Source organism: Buteo buteo, chromosome 2 (assembly GCF_964188355.1).
Source record: "Buteo buteo chromosome 2, bButBut1.hap1.1, whole genome shotgun sequence".
In the NCBI taxonomy this organism is placed as follows: domain Eukaryota; kingdom Metazoa; phylum Chordata; class Aves; order Accipitriformes; family Accipitridae; genus Buteo; species Buteo buteo.
Genome location: NC_134172.1, coordinates 47,365,484 through 47,379,022, shown reverse-complemented (window position 1 = coordinate 47,379,022; position 13,539 = coordinate 47,365,484). Strand labels below are relative to the sequence as shown.

At 42.8% G+C, this 13,539-nt stretch overlaps 1 protein-coding gene across 3 annotated transcripts in view; it reads left to right on the top strand.

Moving 5' to 3' along the window:
* The first annotated feature begins 3,857 nt into the window (after positions 1-3,857).
* Positions 3,858-13,539, top strand: part of SNRK (SNF related kinase) — a 41,234-nt gene continuing 31,552 nt past the window's right edge. The window contains exon 1 of one of the 3 annotated variants that reach the window (XM_075053358.1): positions 3,858-4,122. The gene's annotated coding sequence lies outside the window, so the exon portion shown is untranslated. Of the gene's footprint in view, positions 4,123-4,305; positions 4,324-4,803; positions 4,822-13,539 lie in introns of those variants that run through there. The other 2 variants (XM_075053377.1, XM_075053367.1) reach the window with 2 other exon arrangements.

The window sequence follows — 13,539 nt, the reverse complement described above, 5'->3', positions numbered from 1 at the left end:
TTTTCTGTTTTCAGTCTTTTACTCTTGGAGTTGTAGTAGAAGCTCTTCTTGTCCTTGGGATCCCTTGCAAATCGTAACTCTAGTTGAGCTTTGACCTCAGAAAAGAGACTGTATGTTATTCCTTTGGACATTTGCAGCAGTTTCTGCATCAGCCCAGAAACTTGAGTTAGCTACTCTGATGGTGGAAATGTACGGAACATTCAAATGCAAGTACTGAGGCTATTAAGAAATGTAATATCTGAATGTCCTGCATAAGCTGCAGTATAAATTGTACTCTTCTATATCTGTCCAAAGGCAGCTGCTTTGTTCTGCTTTGTCAGGGAAAATGTTAATAATTTAATAATGAAAGGGAACTAATGAGGCCCATGGATTTGAGCCTCATGCTCAGATTATCCAGTGTCTAATGAAGTGTGAATTTTGACTGAAGCTTTTTCCACCCTGAGGGGAAAAAGCCACTCTCATCCATGCGGATTGTCCTGTGAGTAATAAAGGGTGAGCTCACACTGCAGCTTTTGCTGTACAGGGAGTACAGGTAAGGTTACTCTCCAGTACCTAGCCCTAGTTTCACGACATTTATGAAAACATGTAATTCTGGATATAGCTACCCCTTTAATTCAGATTTGACCAGTGGGTTTGGGAATTACTAGGGAAAATGGACAGACTGGCAAAGGCTGGTCCAAAGTCATTATTTAAGCCTCATGCACTTTGAAACATCCGAACATTTTCACTACTTTGCATTTCAAACACCTCTAATTGGAAAGGTGCAAAATAATTTACATTAAGTATTAGCCTAATTTTTGAAACAGGTGAACCGTAATGATTCATCCTTTGAAAAACATACCCCTTCTCAAATACTGTAGACTAACAATTTCATATGTGTTTATATACTCCATACTTTTCACAGATGGCTTACACATTTAGTATCTTATATAAAATAAGGTTGTTTCGAATGTGAGCCAGTAAGACTTCTGTAAAAACAAATATTATCTACCATTTTCTTTCTACAGTAGACTAAGCTTGGATTTAGCAGAGGAATGTTGTCTGGTCTGATTTGGATGCATATATGCCATGAGCAACCTCTCAAATAGATGCATGAGGCTGTTGCTGTCACCTTTCCTAGACAAATACACTCAGGCTAATGACTGACGGATGAGGTGTGTTTTGCTGTGGCATAGCTAATGTGTATTAGCTATCTTGTTTTAAAACCAATGTGGAGTCAAGGCACAGCACTTTTATTGTGAGGTAAACCAGGTGAGGCCAACCAAAAGCAGCAGCGTAGTGCTGACCTCCCCTAGCAACCTAGCTGCAGCTTGTCTGATTTTACAGGCACGTAGCTACCACATTAATTAAGTTTTCACTGCAAAAAGCCTCACAAAACCAAAACAAGGCCCTGTGCCACTTTAGAAAAAGTCGAGTGTAAGTGGCTGTATATGTGACAGGAGATTCACGTTAGCCTGTTGGGGGAATGGTATCAGTCTCACCTCAGCAGCATGCGATCTAGTGTAAGCAGTAATAAAACTGCCTGAAAAAAGGCAAACCAGCCTGTACTGAATTCCAGCCCACTGTGACTGCCACACTCCTTCCAGACCCTGTTGTCTCCCCTTAAGTGCTGTACATATCCTTGACCCTCTACTTGTTTTTAGTCTCATACGGATTCATCTACAGACTCATCACATTGAGTAAAAGAACTGCTGTATTATACAAGTGACCCAAAGTATAGTACCTCACAACAGCAGTATCACAGGTAAGAAAATTCTTTTTTTGTTCTGCAAATGTATCCTTTTCCAACCACTTGTTCTCCCGCATAAGCAAACACACATGCAAATGCACTGAATGGTTGAGTACATCTGAGCATGATATCCTGTGTGGCAGTGCAACAGATATAGTGTGTTTTCTAGCAAATAGAAAAAAGCCCTTTAGGCCAAAATATTTTGCAAAGGGGGACTTAGTAGCACTGAACTGAAGTATCATTACAACTTTCATATGTATATGGTCTTTGCAAGATGTGCCTTCTCCAACACGCAAATGAAACTTGAACAGAAAACCAAGTGGAAATCATAGCTATTATTAACTAGAAAGTGAGAGACAGAATCTAGACTTTTACAGAACAATAAACATTAGGTGTCATCTGATCATAGTAGGCTCAGAAATCCAAGTAGTGCGTGCTGCACAGCAGTGCAAACTCAGACTTGAGAAATCAGTGATGAACAGGGAGCCTGAGGTGATGGGCTGGCTATTGCAATCTCTTACATCAGATCCATCTTGTAAATTCAGCAATCAGTTGTGTTTTATTGGTGTCAAATTGGTGTAAGAGTAGAGAATCAGGCCTACTGAATGGTGTAAATGAAGACATTCTCATTACAAAGCAGTGATCAGAATCAACATAACCTGAAATCTTGATATATTTTTTTCTATTTCTCTTTTAAAACCTTAAAATATGAAATCATGAGGTCCTTTTTATTACATATGATCACACTATTTCAGTTTAGTCTTTTCCTGAACTGTATTTTCTAGTTCAGATTATTCACAGGTGATTGGTTTCAACCTAAGAAATTCCAGGTTAATACAATAGCCCCTGCTGTACAGCGTAATATAAGCCATTCACGAAGGAATGAAATCTAAATTTTGTCAAAGCATGGGGAAAACCAAAAAGCATTTATCAAACATTTTCTTAACATTGGGCTTCACTATAATGAGGTCTTGTACTCTCTCTCCATATATCTTCATTGGCCATTTGTTTTTGGAAAAAAAAAGGGCACTTTGCAAAGTGACACTTTTAAGTCTCCCCTTTCCCTGGCTATTCAAAGATTTTCTTTCCTTGATCTTCGGAGGAAAGTCTTGCATTATTTCTGATGCTCTGAGCAACCGCTTTGCTCATACCCCTTAGCACGTAGGAGCCTGAAAGCTTCTGTGGCACAACTGTTCAAGGCTTTTCCCTCCCCTTCATTACATGGACAGCCGTTTCCCTCCAAAACGGCCGCCAGGCTCATTCCCTGGCCTATTTTCTCCTCCTAGCCTCAATGTCACCCTTTCCCTTCACTGCCCCTACTTCCAGCCGACCTCCACCATCCATCTTGATCCTGTCCTCCTCACCGCAGGGGAATCCAAGGCTCGCTGCCTGCACACCATCGCTACCTCAGCGAGCTGCCCAGGACACAAGGGGCACCACCTCTGTACTCTCATTAATAATACGCTATTACTTCTACCCCCCTCAGCCCTCACTTGCGATCCGATCAGCCAGGGATCACAGTCGTGGCCATTTCACCACCATTTCAGTTAGCCCTCCAGTCCGGCGTCCCCTCCGGAGGGAGAGGGGCGGCGAACGAGCGGCAGCGTGGCCGCCACCCAGGAGGCAGGCCCGCGGCCTTCGCCCTCTCCTCAGACCTTCAACGGCTCGCCCTCCCCTCCCCTCGTATTTTTGCCATTTCCAGGGCGAATTGCCGGGCACCTTTAGGAAGCCGGAGCCCAGGGAGGGCACGAACGGGAGCAAGCGCTGTCCCCGAGTGCCGCCGGCCGACCCATCCCCATCCCCTGAACTGCCCCCTCCTGCCCTCCCCTCAGGCGGCCTCTCCCCCTCCCCTCCCCTTCCCTCCCCCTCCCCTCCCCTTCCCTCCCCCTCCCCTCCCCTTCCCTCCCCCTCCCCACCCGCCGCTCGCTGCCCCGCCCCCCCCCCCAACGCGCTTTCCCTTCCCCCATTGGCCCGCCGTGACGGCAATGGCGCGGCCTCCCCGCCGCGCAGGCGCAGCGGCGCCCGGCTCGCGGGCTCGCGCGGGTGCCCGTTGCCCCGCCTCCCCCCCGCCCTCCTCCTCCTCCTCCCCCCCCTCGCCCCCCCCCAACGGCTCTCCGCGAGCTGCCGCGGCCGTTGTTGTCAGTTGCGCCTCGGAGTCGCCGCAGCGGCAGGGCCCGGCGGAGCGCCAGGCGGGCAGGCAGGCGCGGGGCAGGACTCGCCGCAGCACTCGCCGCAGCTCGGCCGGGGTTCCCCGCTGCTCCCGCTGGGGTCTTCGACCCTTTCCCTCCCTTCCCGTCGCCGCTCCCGAGGGCAGTCGCGGCGGGCGCTGCCCATGCAGGGGGCGGCGCGGGGCGCGGCGGCCCGAGGAGACGCCGCCGCCGCTGCTGCAGGCGGTAAGTTGCCAGCTTGGGCTGGGCCGGTGAGGACGGGGCCGGCCCGGTGGGGTGTGGTGGGTTCCCTTCCTCCCCTCCCTTCGCCTTCCCGTTTCTCCCGGAGCCGGCCTCGCCCGCCGAGCTCCTCCCGGCCGGCCCAATGGCGGCCTCGGCCCAGGAGGAGGCAGGCGGTGGCGGGGGGACGCTTCCCGGCCGCCGAAGGTCGGTGCGTCGGTGCCGCCCGGGGCTGGAGGAGAGGGATTTGGGGGGAGGGAAGGAGCGGGTGTTACGGCGGGCTCCCGGCGGGAGACTCCTGTGCCCCCGCCGCCACCGGCGCGGCGGAGCCCGGCGTGCCCCACGTCAGCCCCTCGCCCCCTCCGAGGCGGGGTCCGTGCGACGCGTCCCCGCGCCAGCAGCGCGTGTGACCGGCTCCCCGCCGCGCGACTGACATCTGACCCCGCGCGTGTTTGTGTCCGCCCGGGTGCGTGCCCTCGCCGGCCGCCCCGGAGCAGCGTCCGCGCACCGCGGGGCGCGGGGGGGGGGGAAGCGGCGGCGAGTTTGCCCCTCCGCCACCCTGCTGCCCCCGCCGGCTCCTGCGCGTATTCTCCGCCGCTCGGAAAGCAGATAAACAAGGGAGGCGAAAGCGCTGCGGTTAGAGAGTCGGTCCGGTCACGGGTGCGTTTTGGGGGAATGACGGTGCATCTTGCCCCTCGGAACCAGGTGCGCGGCCAACAGGTTTGCTCAGAATGCAAGCTGGCGTCTTTTCTGCCGGCAGGGCTGGAGCATGCCCCTGGCAGAGGCTGGGAGCACAAGTATCCCTTGTTCTTTGTCGATACGCGTGTTGCTTCTGTCAGTACACTTACCGCGTTGAATTTACTGCCTTTAGATTACTATAGAAATCGGCCGGATAAGTCCTGGGTAGAGGTCTTTGTGCTTTTTGCTAGGTGGGTTTTGGCACCCAGATGGTACTCCGCTAGTTAAATTTATGGAAGATGACTTTTAAAGATGTTTGTGGTTGATGTACTGTCTTGGTAATAGCTGAAGGACAGATATGTGTGGTTGGTTTTGGTGGTGCGCTTTTTTTTTTTAATAAGTAGACCGAATAAAGTGTCAGAGCACATCCGCTAGGGAGAAAGGCTATATTGGCCTGAGGATGGTTGGCGACAAATGTGACCTATTTTCAAATTGGGTATTTTTATTGGTAAGTGATGCGGGAACACCTGTGAAGGAGAAAGCTTTACATGGGATATGGAAATATAAAATGCTTTGGGTTTTTGCTTATGCATAGATAGTTCCTTACTGATCATCTTGCTTTCAGGAGCTTGTTAAGAGTAGATATGCAAAGAAGTGTTTTCCTCAATGGTACCATTGCAGTTCCTGGAGCAGCTGAAGTGTATTGTATGATTTACAGCCATCTAGCATGAATGAATTGCATGCAAATCTGCTTACGCCTGCCCTCTGTAGTGCAGTCACTACTTAGTCATATAGGCTGCTTTTTGCAGTTGTTTATTACAGATATATTTAGATCTTTAGGCTCTGGGGAAGGACCAGTTTAATAAAACTCAGCAAAATGAAATCTATACGAAAGTGTTTACAAGCACATGTTTATTATGTTAGAACTAAGCAGTTCTTGCAAGGCATGCACCATTAGGAACTGGGTTAATGAATGGTAGGGTTTTTTGATAGCTGTAAGTGTATCACAGAAAGTGGGAATTCAGCTAGCAGTTATTTTTGTACTATTGCTGACCCTTAGAAAGAAGGAATCTGAAACAAACTTACAAGAACTAACAGTCATTGCTACATAAGGCAATAAAATTTTACTTTGTGGAACATGTTGAAATGTTAATTTAAATTAGACTAATAATTGCCCCTTTTACTTCTAGTGGATGTAAAAACAAAATCCAGATTTGAGGTCTTAACAATAAAATCTGAGGAGAAAGTCTAGTCTTGTCTCACGTTTTTCCTAAATGTTCTAAATGACCAGAAAAGTGGTAGAATGATGGCATGATTTTTGAAGTGATTGGGAAGAGAAGCTAACCTGAATGTTGGAGTAGTGCCTGGTAGGCAAGGTATCATCCAAGACAGCATGTTTATCTGGCTCTTTTAAGGGAATCTTTGTGATCCACACCTGAGGCTTCCAACAAAAACAAGGAAAGGGAAGATGACATCTTAAGTGGACTTAGTGGTAAACTGGGTTTTTTTTTCTTTTACACAATTGAGAAGCAAGAAAGTACAGATTGAGTTTTGGATCCTGAAATTTCTGTACAGGTTACTGAAGTTCCTTGAATCATCTTGCTATGAGAACTAATATTCCCATGTGATGTGGGTGGTTGCACCGTAGATACATAGTCTGATTTCTGATTATTTTAAACAAATAGCATGTTAAGATGCTACTGCAGATATTCCTGTACTTGTGGTAGTCATCTTCCTTGTGCGCTGTTCTGACCAACTTGGTCTCTTCTAAGGCCCCAACTCCCTGCCTTCAATATCATATTTGAGTAATTCTTTTGCAGTCTACACCTTCAGTGTATCATTGCCCTTTTTATCCCACTAGCAACTGTAATGCCAAAGTAGCACCTTTGTCTTGCTTTGTTGCCTGCCTTGCTTTCAAGGGCACAATATCCTGGTGCAGCTAGCGTTTTTTTCCTCAGAATGTGTGTGTGTCATGAAAAAATGCACTTCTTTGGATTTTGTCTGCTTTCAAAGTTCCACTGAAATGCTGTAGCTGTAAAACTTCTCAATGAACTTCTGTCCATTCCTACTTAATAGTGTTTTCTGATTATGTCTTAAAATAAGAAACCAATGAAACATGGTTCAGATCAGGGACACTGCCTTATGCATATAGGGCTGAATTGCAGTTTATGACGAATATACCGATATTAAAAAGCATAAGCTCTTAACTTTACTAACCTACGAGGTTCTGTGCATCTTCGTTGTCACACTACTCTCAAGCACTTAATTGGAATGCTACAGCTTCTGTAATAATGTAAAATAGCTGTTGTTTTAATACACATAACAGTATTATGTAAGAGCTTAAGAGGATTTGAAAAACTGTGTATTCACTTACAATTCTAGGATAACTTACCCTGGCAGAGTTCTAGTACATGTCAGTTAAGTCACCAATGTTAAGAACTTAATGAGCAAAAAGTGCTATGTAGTTTTTACACTTGTGAAGTACATAAGAGCGTGTTTGCTTTCGGAAAAGCTGAATCTCCTGGTTGTACACTGATCTTCTACAGCAGTGTTGGGTTGTGAATGTTGCACTGAATTTGACAGACTGGTTTTTACTTCTGTTCTTCACATATCATTCTGTGGTTTTTTTTTCAGTAGTCTCCTATCTAGTTACTGACTGAACTTAAACCAACTTGAGAGATAAGATGATAGCCTAGACTTTTATAATTTTATTTCACGTTGAGGCATGGTGAATTTCAGTTGTCTGCCAGTTCCTAACTAATTTAGGATGCTATAAATGAGGATAAAATATTGAAACTGAGTAACTGGAGGTTGTGGTCTATCTATTTCTTAAGGTTTAAGTAGTTTGTATCCTAGATGGAAAATGTCAGTATCTCAGAGGCAACTTAAGTCAATTCAGTACTTAAGTTTTATGTTACCAGATGTATTGCTAAACAAATGAAGCTACCTGACATTTGAGCTCAGAGATTGTTCTTAAGAAATCTAATAGTAATCATTATTGCTTGTCATAGGTACTAACAGTATGTACACATATTTGCATCTGAATACTCCCATTTGAGCTAGTGGTTGATGCTTTCACCTGCCTTGATACAGAGTAAAAATCATGTTTGTGATTTTGAATTTGTACAACAAAGATGATTTTAGATCTTACAACAGTGGCAACTTATTAAAACGTTAAGCCACACTGAAGTATTCATTGGTTAATGGTGGAATGTTTAGAGCTCCTGTTAGTGGTCTTTGCGACACTGTCTGGTGTGAGAAAATTATGTGGTAATGTTAAAAAATAGACGTTTGAAAAAGGTGAAACAATTCTGAGAATTCATGAACATGGAGTAGATGAGGCAATTCCTCTAAAAGAGTCCAGATTGGTGGAATAGAAATCAGAGTTGTCTGTTTTCTGCAAAGTTCCTGTAGTAGGTTTTCTGTAACGATGTAGTGTCTTGTCTAAAAGATAGTGATACCATCATGAATCACAACAATATGACTTCTGTCTGATATGCAAAGTATTTCTTCATCAGTTTCATGTTCCCAGTTATTTTGGGGGCCTGGGGAAGAACAAAAAAAAAGGAAATTGTGATGAGATTTGGAATATTAAAGCCTTTGAGAAGCTACTAGGATACTGCTTATCAAGCTTGGAAAAGTATAATTTTGGGCTAGGGAGTACAACTACCATGAGCTATGTCTGTTGCTTATAAGATGGTCAACTGAAAAGCTTGTTGGTTTCTGTGGTCTTCAGGTTGGTTAGGTTTATGAATGTCTGTAATGAAGATACACATGTTAATTTCCTGTAGCTGAGGAGAAGTTTTACTTTCAGTGGGAACTGCAAAACATGATCATTTCAGTTGAAAATAATTTTTTTGTATATCATGGCTTCACAGGACCCTAAAATTTTAGACCTGATTTACAGACAAAAAGAAAGTACTAGCAGATATTGCAAAATTTGGAGTAAGTCCTTTTAAAAAGATGTTATCACATTCTAGTTTGCAGAAGACAATTTAGGGGGGATGACCATTTGGGAAGATCTGGTATTCTCTTCCTCTGCAATAATACTTTAAGAGCAGCTTTACATCTTAAGTGAATGGGGTGGTGGTGTCTGTTTGTATTACTGTTTTTTATTTGTTTAGCTACATCCTGGACTTTGAGAGTAGGCACAAGAGGAAAACAGGGACCACATGAAATTAATTGCTTTTGGAGCTGTGGCTGGTGTGAGGACTTTAAATGGTGCAAAGCTATTGCTGAGTTCTCAAATCCATAGGGCAGATTGCATTTGTCTTGTGTAATATCTCCTCTTAGAAATGGAAAGTGCCTTGTGAGCTACAGTGATTATCAGCGTGGTTATGAAAGTATCTTGGGCTTTTAACACATTTCACAACTAGAGGCAGTTGGAACCAATGCTAGTGACTACTAATGATGAGTTTGACAATGGATCGTAGTTTGATCACTTGTAGCACATCTGTCCTCTTAATAGCTTTGGTGTCTAGTCTGTAATCATAATCTTGCTATTACTACTACTGTCTTGCTATTGCTTTGCAATATATAACACCTACTTAGGTGTTGTCTGTATTTTTTTTCCTCTTTCACCTACTTGTGAAAGAAAAAGGAAATACACATTCTTGACTTTTAAAGGCACCCCCCCTTGAAGGACCAATTCAGATCCAGTGGCTCTCTTCACTTGTCTGTATTGAAGGTGATTCTTACAAAGATGTCAACTATAGTGGAGTTTCTACAACACAGTTCTCGAATTTTATTTTGCTCTTTACTAGTGTTCTTGCAAGCCACTCACCAGAGCTTTACAAATGGGTGTGAAAGAGGAAAGCTTAAACATTCCATGCTTGATGTGACTGTACCGTGACTTCAAGAAAATAGGATGAGAGACAGAAATCTGTAGGTCTAAAAGTTTGGGAATTTCTTGCCTAAGAAATACTTGTATTCTTTAATTGACGATATCCTGAATCGTGCATCATATTTTTTAAGTTTGATTTTTCTCATACATCAGAGCTGCCTCAAAGTCTTGCTCTTAGATGTCAGGTCATGCAGGCTCTTGTAATTTTCTGTTACAAAATAATGTTAGTAACTTTTTTCTTAAATCTGTAATGCAACCTCTTCCTCCCCCAACCTTTTGTTATAGGTTCAGGAGCAATGTTTTATTAAGTTTATTGGCCTGCTAAATATTTCTGCTGCTGGCTGTTCACTGAATAATGGACCTTAGAGTTGAAGCATTCTTGCTGGCATTTTGTTTTTATTTCTGGATTCTAAGAAGAGTTAAGGCTAGGCACCAGTAGCCCTGATGCCTGCAATACATTCTAACATAATGAAAACACTAGCATTTCACTACAGACTTCACAAATGTTTAATGGCGAAACTTCATCAGCAGTTGGCAGCTCGTATCTTTTCAGAGCAAAATTCAGGGAATAAAACTAAATTGTGCAGGTTAAGTCTTCTTTTTATGTTTGGAACATAGAACTACTTGATAACTCGTATCTTCATTGTTTTAGGTGTGGCCATGCGGAATGGTAGATTTGCTGATATATCTTGACATTTTAGCAATGCACTGCGAGGTGTATGCTGACGCTGTGGGAGATGACAGTGAGGTCTAATATGAAAATAAAAGCACAAGTACACCTTGAAAAATCTACTGTAGTGTTTTACTGTGGAACTTGTCAGGAGCAGGAGAGTTTATGGGATTAGTCATCAGTGAAGGGGAAGATACGCACGTATGCTGTGGTGCAGTCACGCAAAGTGGAAAATAAAGCATTAGATAGCCTTGTGTATATAAGGACTGAGTTGTAACACCGCTGCCCCCACCCCCCAGGAATGTCGCATCTGCAAGGTGTTTGGCTGTAGGGCAGGTATAGATTGCTGTCCTTTCTGTCCTTTCTTTGAGTACCTTTGGTAGTTGTGAAGGCTTAGGTCACAGGAAGGTGGGGGAGGAAGGGCTTTGCTGGGCTCTGACACCTCTGTGTGGAAACAAAAGCAGAATACAAGTGTAACATCATCACATAGAAGTAGTGGCTCGTATAGTAACAAAGATAGACTGTATTTAAAGGCTCATGGATTAGGCTGTGAAGCTATTTTACAGTAGGATAGCAGATAAAAAAAGATAGGAAATATTGGAAAAAAATGTGAAAAATTATACTTGCACAGTTTTGTAACTGAGTTGATGTTTCCTTCAGTTTGCTCTCAGATTCTAATGATTGGTACAAATCACTTTCACAGTAAAAAATTATGTAGTAAATAAATAATTGGTATAGATGCTGTTATTCATCTGAGACAAAAGAGATCAAAAGGGGAAACAGGGTGAAACTTATTTAATCTATCTTGTGGGTGTGTGTAATATGTACATCCACTGAACTAGTCGACCTAAACTCCTGCTACAGAAAATGAAAATGTGTGCTTTTAAGAAATGATTCATGTGATGTGTTTAGCTATCTGCTTTAGGGTGCAATTTGTTTTATCATAGGCTCTTATCTGTGTTGACCGAACCTCCCATTTATTGTGAAGGGAGACAGGAATGGTTAGCTGTCTGTGGACGAGGGAGTCCTAGTGAAGGTTACTTCAACTTTTATGTCTGTTAGCCTGATAATGCAGGGAAGTTTTTGCATTGATAGCATTATAACATTTTGTTGAAATGGGACCTTGACTCTTCATCTTCTAAAGTAAGAAGCTAATAAACACATTAGGGTAAGATGAACTGGGCTGGTCTTGCATGTAATGTATAATATAATGAAACTTTTTGGACAGGATGAATTGCTTAAAGAAAAACTGGTGTCGCTGAAGCATGCTGTTTTTCTAAACACATCTATTAGAGATCTATTCATCCATCTTTTAGAAGTAGTTGAATCACAGTACTGTTGTTAAGCTCCTTAATAGGATGCATGTGATATTACAAAACGGCTTCTACAGATCTCCATTACAGAGGCTGTTTGCAGTATTTTGTGGGATAGGATACATGAGCTTCTATGGAAAGAAGGATCTGTTCTGAATCTATTTACTGGTAAATGTCTGCATTACATAAAATGAGTATCGGGGGCGTAGCTGAATTCTGGTGTAGTTAGGGAAAACTGCATTTTTAAAACCATAATTAGCCACATGGATTAAATGCTGCTAATGGTTAGTAAGCTCACCAGCTAGAAAACCCGAACTCTCTAATGCTGAAAAATGAACTTATAATAAAGGACTTGAGATAATGTGAATTAAAAGAAAGACAGGTAAATATTTTCTGTGATATAACTGTCTCAAATGTTTTTCCTCAGGCTGTAGTTTGGGTTGCTGGCAAAATATGGCTGGCTGAAATTTTGATTGTTGGGTGCTGCAGTTTGCAGCTCCTTCATTTGGTAAAAGTGTTCAAGAGGCCCCATTGTAAACTGGGTCAATGAAATGATCTGTCATTAAAACTAACCCTGTTTTGGATCATGATGGTAGTAGATGTGTTAAATCTGGAAGTTTTGGGTGATTCCATTTATAGTTAGCCCCAAAAGTGTTACTGATGTAACTAAGGAGACAACTGCAAAGAAAGGGTCACAAAGAGACTTCAGCTTGAGAGCTGGTACCTTGTGAAACTGTGTTCTTAGTTGATCCCTAAGTGCTTTAAAAATTCTGCTTTTTTACTCTAGAAAGAAACTGAGAAAAAGAAACTATTTCTCTGAAAAGTATTGGTATAGCAACTGTGATCCTTCAGCATGTTTGAATTGTAATGAAGGTTTGTATCTATATGCATTATGACAGTTTTGCATCCATTTCATACTACTGAGCAATTCTTTATTTTGGTATGTTCACTTCAAACCATGTGTGTGTGTCTCAGATCCTTGTGTTTAGCTGTGGGAGCTTCATCTCTGAAGATTTATTTTAAACCCACAGAATTAAAAGTTAGTTGGTCTGTTATTGTGGAGACTTAATGTTAAGCTGTTAATGAATCTGCATTAATTTTATTTCCGCTAATGGGGCTGCAACATTAGTAAGCGTAGTTCATCTTCCATTTCTGTAAGCTTTTATCCTATTGATTACTGTCTGATGTATTTCTCCACAGCTTAGGCATAACTGATTTTTGCTGGGATTTTGTTGACAGGTTGATGTTTATGTGTATTCTGTCATTTAGAGATAAATCACTTGTTGAGTTTGTACGAAGATGGTTGAGAATGTGCCAAGTGAACAAAATGATTAGTATAAATCTTTCCTTACTGCTGAGTGTTGTAGTTACTTAAATTCAGACAAATTACATTCTGTTACATCTGTCTGGGTTTGCTTTCTCCCTTTTGCCCTGCCAGGGATGGAACCTTCTTGAATTTAAGAAAGAAAAGCTAAGTCAAAATGGAGTGAGGCTTTTTTACCTCCATCTTCCTTACCTCTTCCAGTAATGAAACTTTGGTTTTGCCACGCACTAAGAAAGCTCCATCTTGTCTCCAGGTGTTCTTTTTGAATCCAAGATTTAACAGAAAATATCTCTTAAAGCCACGGCGCCCCTTAGAGAGTAAAGGTGTTTCATGATCTGGACCAGATTTGTAGGATGTGATGAATTCGTGTGAATTTTGACTTAACATTCAAGAAAGAAATGGTCTGTAAAGACTTGAGCACTGGAGTTTGTGTTGTTGGTAACTTCAGTTGCATAGGGAATGGCTGTCTGTTTTTTGACACAACTTTTATGTTTTTAAAGTTTAAGGGTTCTAAAACTGTGTAGTTTAGCATAAGGTATTGACTATAGGATGCATTATGGGTGAAAAAGATTTGTAAGGAGGGGCGATGTCCTAG